This window comes from Metopolophium dirhodum, chromosome 9, assembly GCF_019925205.1.
Source record: "Metopolophium dirhodum isolate CAU chromosome 9, ASM1992520v1, whole genome shotgun sequence".
NCBI lineage: Eukaryota > Metazoa > Arthropoda > Insecta > Hemiptera > Aphididae > Metopolophium > Metopolophium dirhodum.
Window position 1 is genome coordinate 26,789,270 of NC_083568.1, and position 13,681 is coordinate 26,802,950.

The window sequence follows — 13,681 nt, forward strand, 5'->3', positions numbered from 1 at the left end:
CCAAACTATAGGAACCTGCAGAATAAAATGCGTGGTGTTTTACTCCACGCGACCACGCGTGCGATTTTGAGAGAAAATCGTACGTTATGTTAATTTTTTTGCTCGAAACCCGTCGACCGTCCGCAAACTCGCACGGTAATTACAAAAAAAAATTAAAAAATTAAAACACACACTCGCCAAAGAGAATTCTCAAAGTCGTACGCACATTACTCATGATATATGTATATATATAATATATACATAAACCTAATATAAACTGCATCGTATCATGTACTATATTATAATACTTTAATATGCGCGTACACGAAACACGGACACGTAATATTTTTCAAAAGAAAACACGTCGACATTCCGGCACCTTTTTTGCGCGCCCCTCGTCGACCGAGTTCTCGTCCTCCCCACAGCCCCCCCCCCCCCAAGCCGGTGCCAAAATTGTCTCATCTCTATTTCGCACTCACACACACCATATACATTATACGTATATATTATATTATATAATACACGCACAGAGTCGCGGGCGGTCGCTGCAGTATATTACATACGGATGTATACGTATAGGCGGCACCTATATATTTCAGCGGGGTCGAATTTGAATAATGTTAATGCAGCGGGGACGACGTTCAAATGGGTTGCGTAACTGGCGTTATTATAGACTTAACGCGAGTTCAGAGTTACGGGCGATGATAGGTGGCGGTGATGGCGGGAGGGCGGTCGAGGGTTTCAGACGAGGACTTCCGTGACCGAGCCGAGAGACTATATGTATATATATATATATATATATATACATATATGTATATATCATACATGTATATATATATATGTATTGCAGTGTATGTATTCGGTCGCTGCAGCATCGTCATCATCGCTTCTTCAACCTCCACCCCTCTACCCCACCTGCACACCCGCACGCGAGCCCTGTAAATCTAGTCTGACAAGTGCTCTCATACATGACCGCTCTCGCACGCGCGTATGTATATATATATATATATATGTATCCCACACATACGCATATATAAGCCTAACCTATACACACTCGAAACACTTCGTTTGTTCTCCACCGAGCAACGCAATTTTCGCGTGTGTGCGAGGGTTATGCGTGTATATAATATAGTATGCGCGTCTGTGTATGGGGGCGTACTTATTATATACACTTTACGGTATATCGAGAATACGCGAGTTCGGGTTAGATAGAGATTTTCCGTTTAGATTTCATCGTCTATGTGTGTATACTGTATATATAATGGGATGGCGCACTCGTATATTGTGTTTAACAGCGCGGGTAGAGCCGTAACGTTTTTGGTTCGCACATATTATTATTACGTAAATTACACCACGGCATCCCATTTATATAATTTATAATACATATGTATAGGGCGATTGGCCAAGCACGCTCACCCCAATTTTTTCCTCCACTCGTAAATATACTCCAATTATGATTTTCGCAATTTTTTAAACATACGCGTAGTCTGGCAGGTCTCGTTGCAGGACTTCAGATCATATATAGTTGTCAAATTCTCGAGATGCTTTTTGCCGAGGCTGCTGCAGTATCTGTTCTCAAAGAGGTCGTCCGATTGCGTAATACTACAATGGCCAATGAGGATTGATTTTTGGGAAATAAAATCTAATATGCCAACGGACGTCATTTATATCGTGCAGTGATTGTGTTAACCACTCGTATTTATATACCTGCAGTTATATAACTCATGCATCATCGATATATTTATACCGTAGTGTAAACCACGTTACATATAATTTTATGTCTCTCTACAACAATGTCCTAACGAGGTAAACAGAATTTGATTGAACAACTTACAATTGTACGAAGGAAAACATAGAAAGAGTTAACGAAAGAGTATGGTGGATCGTACGACCTGTACATAATTTATGAAAACCATTCGTTTCATAGAATAGTTAATAAATTAATATATCATCATAATGAATTTAATCGCTCAATTTTGTCTTAATTAAACTAGTGTGCAATTGAATTATTTTTTAAACGTCTACATTGTACATTTATAATAATAGGTAAGTACTAGGTATATACTTATATAGCATACAATTTACTATATTATTATACCGTCATAATTTGCATTCCCTATTAATTTAAGTCAATACAAGAGTCGTATCTGAGTCTTGTAGCAATAGCCGGTAGAATCATTAAATTGTTCTTAAAATATTCTATTAACAATTTAAAAGCACCTATACCTACCTATTATCTACACATTGAATCATACGTAATAAATGCGCGGTTTTTATAATATAGGTACCTATCTATCATTTAAATGTGAAAAAATACTAATACGATTACGTGTAATTGGTCTTGGAATCCGTTAAATGGATTATGGCTCAAATTTGTGACGGTTGCCAGTCACACGCATTAATAACGTCTAAACCCAAAATGTAACGTAAAATGGTTAAGAGAATTTACTAAATGGATTTTTGAATGTGCCAAACGTTTGTGCATCGTTTGGGCAGAAATGTGCAGCAGGTCCCGACGTGTGTGCACAAAAACTCCCAGCGCTATCCAAAAAATAAAGTGGGGGGGGGGGCATTGAAACGATACAACCCCTTTTTGGAAAATTGAAATTTTTAAGGTGCCAAACGTTTGTGCATCGTTTGTGCAGAAATGTGCACCAAGTCCAATCGTTTGTGCACAAAAACTGAAAGCTCTATCCCTAAAACAAAATGGGGGGGCCATTGAAACGGTAGCCCCCCCCCCCCCACATTGAATATTTGGATTTTTGAATGTGCCAAACGTTTGTGCATCGTTTGTGCAGAAATGTGCACCAGGTCCCGACGTTTGTGCACAAAAACTCCCAGCGCTATCCAAAAAACAAAGTGAGGGGTATTAACACGAGGGTCCCCCTTTTTTGAAATTTTAAATATTTGTCATATAAATAAATGTTGTTTACGTACCTAATAGGTTTAATAGAATTTTACTATTGCCATGTAAACGTATGACAAATAAAATCTTCAAATATTTTTAATTTATCAAGAAAGCATTATCTTGTTCTAATGATTTTGATTTCAAAATTGTAAGAATAAATACAGTTTTTTCTTTATGCATTTCTCTACTTTATATTTTATATTATATTTTGCTGATGAAAATGTGTTTATGGACAGGTACCTCAACTCGACGTTGCTGTATGTCCGGTCCAATAATGTAAGTTGTAAGTCATTGTGTATATTTTAATACAATAAAAGCATAGTAAAAAAATAATTAATAGACTATATTAATATAATACCTACTTAATTAATTTAATATACCTAACCGTACCAATACATATAAAAATATTATAATAATATATTATTTATGTTTGAATTCATTAGAACAATGGCGTATCAGACGTCGCTCCCAAACCGGTCAACATCCATCTGCATAACTGTGAGTTGAAAACGTCTATATTTAAAAATTGTTATAGTATAATATTTATCTAATAAATTAATTTTCTTTAGCATTCCGCCAGAATAAGCGGTATAGTTTGAAAACTTACCAAAGTTATCTGGTGGATGTCGATACGTTGGTGAGCAGCCGTCGCACATAGGTCTGATGTACCTATGGAAAGTTATTATTGGATCGGTCATAATATTACGTTGAGAAGTTATCTGTCCATAAACTTATTTTCAGATTTGTAGGCCAATTCCGTTGCCATTTTTTAATCATTCTTTGTTTTTATTAAGGTTGAGGTGTAACAGCATTTTAGGAACTATTGTAATTCCCACTTCCAGGACTTTATCATACATACAGCCGACAGCCCGATGACCTACATTTTTGTGTATTCTGGTCTACCCTATGATGACTGCGAAGTAACGATCACGTCACCGTTTATCAGATTGCCCAGTTTGAAAGAGTCTCCAACAATTTCATCGGATAGGTACGCCATAAACCGTGGCATAGCGCTGGGCCAGCATCATTTTGTCCGGATCAATATCTACAAAAATGACGTCCCAATTATTAGAAGCTAATAATATAGGTACTTAATATTTATTGTAATATAATATAATATTAAACTCATTATACCCAGTTATTACGATTAAGTAGAAAAAATATTTTTCAAATAATATTACAGTGTCTTTGTCAAACAGTCAGCTGTACAAAGTTTCCGCTGTGCCACAAAACGGGTCGACGCCGGTCGCTGAACATGGGAAGTCCTCAAGTCCACCCAGCATCGTATTGATGAATCAACAATACATCTTACATCTATCATTGCAATCTTATAATTATTCACCTGAATGCATGTAATCCTGAATGTACAGTTAATTTATTACTACCCATCTACAAAGTCAACACTGTATTAATAAAAGTATTTATTGTTAAAATAAAATTGAGTTCTATATTATTTGTAGGTACTTAAAAATTATTTGGGTATAAAGGAAACATATTTTAATCATACAAAATTAGATAAACTAAAAGACAAAAATAATAAGTAAATACGTCGTGTTCAAAATAGTTTTTAATTAATATAGGTAGGACAGGTACCTATTATGTAGGTAGGTACTTATCCAAAACTCGTTTATCAGGAATTATATAAAAAGGGAGGGCAATTAAAAAAAGGTGGGTAAGTGGATGTCGCTCTGCTGTACAGTAGGTTACAAGTGGGTCACTGTAATGGTTTCAAACGTTCATAAAAATTTCATTTGACTTTCTTGTAGACATTTTTTTTTTGATAAAGGTAGACAAACTTATGAGTAATCTTATATTACATTTTCAAATCTTAGATTTAAAAAGAAAAATTTTTATGAATTCTCAACTCAAAATAATTTGCTAATTTTCGTGATTTTTCAGTATTTTGTCAAAATTTGAACTTTAAATGCTTATAAATAAAAACTGTGACCAAGGATTTTTAATTTTTTTCATCTGCCTTTGAAACAATAACTTAGGAGCCTTCTATTAAATTTTCAAGCTTTTTTACTCAACAGATAAAATTTTATTGATATTTATACAAAAAAAAACTAAAAAAATTGAAAACTGAAAATGTCCGTAAACAGCTCAAAATATGTCAAAATATTTGGAAAACGTTATGGTGTATAGAAAATGCTAATATAAGCATTCAGTCAAAATTTAATGTACCTACGGTCATTTGTTTTAGAGTTGCACCAAAAACCAAAATCGATTTTCTCGAAAACGGTCTTTGCGTAAAAAATTCCGTTTTTCGTTTGTTTTTCACGTCGCTTTTGAAAACTACTGGGAAAATTTTACTTTTGACCCCCCATAGTACCAACTAGATTCACTTTCCTATCAGAAAAGTTACTGTTAAAGAAAATTCAAGCACTTTTACTGTCCTAAAAGGTGATGACAGACACAAAAAAAAAAAAATAAAAAAAAACACACATCATTGTAAAATCAATACATTCATCGCTTCTCTCAGAATCTAAAAAAAAAAATTGGAAACGTCTCTGCTGAACAGTAAGTTAAAAGTGGGTGACTGTTATGGATAATGTTAAATTTGAATTCAATGATATAATATCATAGTATACGAAAAACGATTTTAAGTGGAGACGATTTGTCAGCCTAGGATATTGTATACTATATTTATGTTGATATTATTAAATATTATTAATACCGTAGCCTGTTAAGTTGAATTATTATTATTTGTTTATTATCGTATTTGTATATGATAATATATTTTAGACGTTTCAATTACCCACGAATAATATTTTTAAAATAGGCATATGTATATATTACAAGTAACAATGAATTAAGAACGATATTGCAAAAAATAATTGCCGGAAATCATTAGTTTTTAACTGAAAACGACAGGGAAGTCTGAACTTGGCGGTCAGTCTTATTTTTAAGTTATATGTATTATAACTAATTGAAATTTTTGGTATTTTCATATGTACCCGGTGTACCACACTGCGCTTGCTCGAACAATTAAAATCAAAAACATCCCTCGACTTGTTATGTAAAACCACCATGGGTGGGTGTCAGAAATATTTTTGCATCATCAATTTTAAAACGTTGATTTACCTAGATTAAAAAAAAATTAATTTATAATACTTAAGCTCTGTAAACTTTAAGCGTTGTACGGGTGCGTAAAACACCGAAAATCGTGAACTTCGTAAGGCTATACCATAAAAACCAATGATTTGCAGGTAGTCGAGTATTAGACAAGTACCTACATAGGTAACTTATAATAATTTATATTGTAAATTAATTAGGTACCAAAAAAATATAACTTCTCAAACACTTTGTCTATTGGCACTGGCGGGAGAATGTATTAGAATATGTATTCTATAAGCTTGCGGACCAGTTATTGTATAGTTAAATTTGGCATGCGAACTATAATTGAAATAGAAAACCAGAATAGGTGCATTGAAGATCACAAAGATTTCTGTAAAAGAACATACGATTTATAAATATACCGTATAGGTTTACTGAGTACTTATATAATAATATATAAGTTCTTTGGATTTATCATAGTAAATAATATATTTTATTTTATCTATGGCAATCGTCAATTGTCGAAATTCGTCGGCGACGGTTAACAATTCTAATAATTTCAGCAATACTATTGTATTATAAATATAATATATTGTATATTTTGATTTCAGTGAACAAAAAAACAATAAGCCACTAATATAAACAGACAGTTCGTTAAACCGTACATATTATAATGTAAGTTTTAATAAAAACTCGCAAATTTCATTATGATCAGGTTATTTTCATAAAGTATTTCGATACTTTCAAGTTTCAGTTCATCGGAGTGAGATGATTAGATGGAGATGGATGAAGATGGCTGTTTCTTCGGCGATGGCGGCACTCTAGCTACGTTTCACCGGAAGAGTAGATGTTTACGAGTAAGTTTGTTTTCATATTATTACCTACTATTTTACATTTACTTTTTAGACTTAAATTAGGCGTAAAAAAGGAATTATTCTTGTTTTTTTAAATAATTTTTTCGAAAAATATATGTAACATGTAGCTCATACAATTATGAATTTATAGTTAATATAAATGCGGATGTTTATACTTCATAGATATTTTTTTATTGAAATCGTGTAAATAATTTGATTAAACAATCAGGTACCTACTCATCACTAGTATCAATTTTATTATATTACGTGTAAAATCACCGACACAAGGTGCAGACTGAATTAAAAAAATTAAAAACATAAAACAATGTTGTAGTAGAAGCTGGGAACTGTAGTTTTTATAATCCATATAATGTAACTATTAAATTGAATCATTGAATTATTATTCAGAGATAACTTTGGGATAAATGCCAAACGTATAAATGTAAATTAAATTAAAAATAATTAAAAAACATTTTGTGAAAGGAACAAGATTACTGCTAATATTTAAGTCTTAATTATTATTAACAAATAAATACAAATAATAGATATTTTAATAGCTTTTTACTATTAACATTCAGTGTAAATATAGTTTCTGATCGACTTACCTATATGTAATAAAATAATTCTTCATATCAAATAATCCTAACAATTTAATGCAAGGATTCTCATAAATTGATCTTACAGCAGCCTTAAAACACCAAAAATACATTTGTACATCATTTACAAAATTTTAGTTCCCTATTATGGTGTAGGTACTAATACAAACAATAAATTCGAAAAAACAATTTCGTATACCTATTATTATTTACTAAATACCTACAATTAAACTAAACTAAAAATAAACATATGATTACATATACTGAGTGCCTATAAAATAATATTATATATGAAAATTGAATCTTTATTACGAATACTTATCGTTTACACAGACCACCAAGAAAAAATAATTAAAAATATTAATAAATAAAGAACACATCATTGTAAAATTAATACAGTCATCGATCCGCTCAGAATCTAGAATTATGGACTCGGAGTTTTAGAAATCTAGTTGGTATTATAGTATTTGATGAATTTACTGTACCTCTAAAATCCAGTAATCACATTTTTATTTAATAATTCATAAAATACAATATGCTCTTAAAAAAATATTATTGTGCTTCTGATATCTATTCACCACCTTAATCAATAATTAAATTGATAAACGAAAATAATAATTTAAATAATACCCATATCATATTATTATAATCAAAATTATAAACTATTTTGGTTTATTATCATATCAAATTTCAATGAACAAATTGTTCCTTAACACGGAACTCTTTGATACAAAAAGTTGCATTATATTATATCCGTGGATTCATCATATTGATGTACCTAGTATAATATCTATCATTTATTTATTTATCTATGGCAAATCTCAGAGTCGTTGCAGAAGACACATTCGACTAAAAATTCTAAAATTTCAATAAGCAAAGTAGATATTCTAAGTTCTGGCTGTATTCTGGAGCGTTTCCTCATGGGCGTCGCAATTCACACACGTCACGGATTCCGCCGAAGGAGTCGATAATTAAAGTAAGTTTGTTTTTATATTCTTTTGGGGCTTAAATTTACTTTTAAGACTTAAAACAAATATTTAATGTCACGAAAAATGTGCTATCCAAGTGTTGTAGGCGCATATTTTAGTTCCGGACTAGAAATGTATAAAATACGCGAGATATAAACGCCGTCGTCGTTTTTCCAGTCCCTGTTTGTAGAATAATTAATAGGTGCATACCTCTATACAGGGTACTTAATATAAATATATAAATATTTTGGTTTAATTAATAGAAATATATGTTATGACTTATAACTGATAATAGTCATAAGATACAATTTTAATTAATAACTGGTATTTTTTTTTCCAAATACAACGTTATAAGTTATAGGTAGCTATTAATTTAGTGTCACATACTTAACTTCTATTGTTCACCTAATATCTATATTCTATATCATAGGGATTAGGGCCGTATAACCATGCACACATAAAAGTAATATTCACGGAATGGTCAACTGCTTAACCTGACGTGTGCGCACTTATGAATAACATACCTACTCATATACTCGTATAGGTATATAAATATACCTATATAAATAGTGTAATACTACATACACGAATGTGTTACCTATTATGTCCCTAAAAGTTCACAGTGGCGTTTCCTGACTTTCGACGTTAGGCGTTAATGTGTGATTGATTAGGAACCCCCCCCCCCCCCTTATGAAAAATAAATTCCCAATTCAACATATTATTATTAAAGTTATTTATTTTACATACTTTTTAAATTTTTAAAAATACATAAAAATATTTATAAAATTTAATTATTACACAAACTGACAATGTTTTAATGAATATAATCTATTATATATTGATTTTTATTTGAATTGAATGCCGAGTGCATGACGTATTATCTGTCGTCTTTTTAATTTTTACTGTTGTTAAAATGTCAAGATCTGGACACGGTCTACCATTTTGAACTAAAACTTTTTTTTCAGCAAATGAAAGTCTTGAAAAGCAATTTTGTTTTAATTGATTTACAACTTCGCTACGGTTACACATACCTATTGTTAATATGGAATAAGTTTAATAACTATACGACACGTAATACGTATTGTAAATAATCAGTACCAAGAGTATCTTAAACAAAAATAAATAGAATACCTGGTAACTGTCTTGAATTATCAATCAATTGCAATAAAATTCATAAAAGATAGAATAGGTAGTACATGCTAATTAACAATAGTACAATACTGATGCAGTGATGCACAGAAATAAACAATAAGTTTTTGTCGATCGGCGTTGCAGTACGAGTGTACAACGTGCAGCCGCGATGATCCCCACTACTAATTGCCATTAGCCGAATAGCCGATTAGCGGCTGGTCGTTAATTTCATTTTCAACGACTTGGTCTAGTATTAACATTGCACCGAAGTTAGCCGACAATATCACGACAAATTACGAATGTGGGATATTAGATACCACGAGTCGTTGTTCAAAACATTAACGTCCTACACGACACAATACATAATATTCCGCAATCACACCATCGCGCCCGCGCGTCGTAGCTGCAGACGGTGCATACCGCTGGTCGAATCCCGAGTTAAAAATAGTTTATTTGTTGATTATTATTTTTATTTATAGAGAAGAGTACCTACAAAACAATTATTTTAAGATTTTGTAAATAAAATTATATTACTATGTAATATGCATTACAAATTTCCAAATTACAATATTACACATGCACAATATGTTATGACATCAATATTATAGGGCGTTAACACACAACTTGCACACCCAAAGAAAACGCCACTGTCAATAGTTATTATTATATTTATTTATTTTTTACATATAGGTAGGTACATTACAAGACTAATTAAAATCACATTTATTTTTATTTTTTCGAACACAATGTTTCAAAAATTATTAATTAATATATAATTTATTGGTATAGTATTAAATTAATTAATGAAATAAAACAAACACACCTACTATAATTATTAGTAATAATAATATATCTATGTATAAATTATTAAAATACAAAACGAACAAACGAAAAACGATCCTGAGCAAAGACATCGTTAACTAATAAATAATATTGAGATTAAAGTAATTTATTTTACTATTAGACATTAGCACCTACAATAGTAGGTTAAAGTCATTTTTGCCCAAATAATAACATTTGAAAGTGTCATCGTGTCTATAAATTATAATAATATACTCTAAAAGTGTCATAAATCCGCGAATACTTACTATTTTTAAATTACAACAAAATAACTAAAATCGTTATTTTGGGTTTTAATATGTAATTTCGTCCAAATTTTAACTTATAATATTTGTAAAAAGTAACTGTGTTTATAATAGATTATTTAGATTTTTCGGTTACAATATGAACCAGGAGCGGACTGGGCCGGCGGGATACTGCAGGGAACTTTCCCGGTTGGCCGCTACTCAAAAATGATTTGTTATTGCTATATATTTATAATTATTATTAATATAGAAGATCGGTATAAATCGGTAGAAAATCGGTATAAATATTAATTATAAATATTTTTTATTTTCATACCATGACGCGTGTGTGAAAAATTGTTTATATTAAGTGTTTGAGATGTTAGATTTCGGTTCGGCTGATTGTGCACCTCTCTCACTCTTCAGCATCAATGCATCAGAAATTATTATTTATAATTAGGCTACGGATTTAAATATAAACGGCATTTTCTGAATTTTCTAAACATTGCTTTCCAAGCAAAGAATTCGTTTCATATATTATCAACGAATTGAAAAAATGAAATAAGAACATTTATATGGGTTGAAGTCGAATATTATAAAAACTTATTAAAAAAAAATTAAATACAATTAAATAAAAGTAATTTTTTTAAATTATATTTCTATTTTTTTACGTACCCATTATGCTCGATACTATAACTTCGGTCTTCAGTTATAGAAAACAACACTTGCCAATATGGAATTACTGTCGAAGTTTTTTATTTTAAAATATTAAATAGCATCTGATTGACTGATGTCCTATAATGAAACTCAAAATATAATGAATACACTACCTATACACCTATCTAAATTATATTTTATATTTCTTTAAATTGGACTTTTAATTTTTCTGGACATTTTATTAAGCTACGAATTTATTTAGTTATTTTGTTATTTAGGTAATACATATTAATTAATAGGTATTTCTTAAATTTTTTTTATTATTTTATTTGAAACATTATTTTTAAATATTGGGATCAATAAAACTATTTTTATTCAATTACTATTTTATATCAATTAGAATTTGTTAATAAACCAAGTAATAAATGAATGGTTACCAAGTAAAAAAACCGTTATCTATATTATAAATTTGAATTCAATTTACCGCATTTGCGTCTAGTAGAAACAAATAAATATTTTTTTGAAGATAATTTAAAAATATCCATCATCCATCGGTTAGGACCATATATATATTTTCTATGATTAGGACGGTGAGGTTATAATTATAAATAATCTATGGCAAATGACAATCGTCTGAGACGAACAGCGATTCCAATACGTACTCACATATTTCGTTCCATTCTGGTTATTAAACTAGGTGCCTATTTTTATAAATGTCATTAATCTCAATACTTCCAGACTGAACTTTTGGATCGGAGATATGAAGACGCGCGCTGCAGTTTCCTTGGCGGAGATGCACAGCTCTGACACTAGACAATATTATACACTCGAAGGGAACGCGTTTCGCCGGAAGAATAAATAAATACGTAAGTCTTGTCCTTCTATTCTGTTGAGGCGGTAGACCTAATGTAAATATTTATTGTCAGACAAACTTATATACCCGCTAGACGTATAGTAATTTTTAAAATCCAGTTTTTATAGGTATGCAAAAAATATGAAAAATACCTTAAATTATAATACTTTGCCTACAACTGTTAATTTATTGTTATATTAGAATAGTTTTTAAAATTTGAAATCAATGATTAGGCAATACTTTTATAAGTAGGAAGGTAGGTTTTTATACCTACCTAATAAAATAAGAAAATACATAATGATTAATGTTATTTAATATGATTTTTAAGTACATAGCAGATCATACCTAGAGAAGGGAGCCCGGGTACAATTGTAACATTTTCCATACTATTATTTTTTTATGGGAAAATTTAAACTTTTTAGCATTGATCTTGCACTCAACTGATTCAGTAACTTGTAATCTTAAGAAATATGTATAAATTGAACATTAACTTCCTCAGGTGAATCTGTAAAATCTGATTTAAAAAAAAAAAAAAAATGTTACAATTGTACCCGGTTCTGGGTCAATTGTAACAGTACTAGGGGACAAATGTAACACATATATAATATATTAATCAAAATTAGATTTTTAATAGTATAAGCCTTTATTACTAAACATAACAATTAAAAAACAGTGGTAGAACATACTTTATATAATAATAAAGAACAAGTTATAATATTTTTATAGTTTGAGCCTTTATAACAAAATATAAATATTAAAAAACAGTGGTAGAACATACCGAATATAATAATAACGAACAAGTTATAATATTTTTATAGTTTGAGCCTTTATAACAAAATATAAAAATTTAAAAATAGTAGTAAAACTGACTTAATAAAATAATAAAATAATATAAAGTTTATTAAAAGATTATAACTTAAAAATAATTTATTAAAACAATATCAGTCACAATGTTACAATATTAATAGTTAAATATCATCAGCCTCACAATTATCACAGATATAAAATACAGTTAAGTTGTTTTTAGTACAAGCTTCATGAGACCAAAGTTTGCACCTATGACATTGAATCCATGATTCTCCACTTTTACTTTTTGAATAAAGTTCTGAACAAACCGTACAAAAAGCATCATCATCTTATCACTTTCATCAACTATCTTATTTTTCTTTTTTTTTGTGGCTTTGGATGTTTGTTTATTTTTTCTAGCCTCTGTATATAATAGTTTGCGTTTAGCAATGTACAAATATAAATTTAATAAACAATAATAAAATGTTACATTTGTCCCCCGCTTAACTGCTACAATTGTCCCCAATCAATATTTATGTAAGAAAGTAAATATAAAAAAAAATACTTACTACGCACAGACCAGACAAGACAATCAAGTTAAAGAACACTTCTTTCCTTATATAAATATAACAGTAACTAGATATTATAAATAAATAACAACGTTTAAATAAAAAAATACGACAAAATATTTTATTTACAAACTGAGTTGATAAACGTATTTTATTATTTTTCTGATAAGGACAATATGATATCGCCATATTGATGAAGGGGAACTAGTTGCTATTACAGTGGGACAACTGTCGTATTTTTGCCATATTTTAAAATCTA

At 30.1% G+C, this 13,681-nt stretch overlaps 1 long non-coding RNA gene across 2 annotated transcripts; it reads right to left on the reverse strand.

Moving 5' to 3' along the window:
- Positions 1-3,209: 3,209 nt before the first annotated feature.
- LOC132952435 (uncharacterized) lies at positions 3,210-13,539 on the reverse strand. 2 transcript variants are annotated; one of them, XR_009665468.1, is made up of 3 exons: positions 13,423-13,539; positions 3,495-3,932; positions 3,210-3,400 (listed from the first exon to the last, which is right to left on the reverse strand). It is a non-coding gene; the product is annotated as an uncharacterized LOC132952435 (long non-coding RNA). The 2 variants fall into 2 exon arrangements; XR_009665467.1 differs by lacking the exon at positions 13,423-13,539 and having other exon boundaries at positions 3,495-4,179.
- Positions 13,540-13,681: the final 142 nt, after the last annotated feature.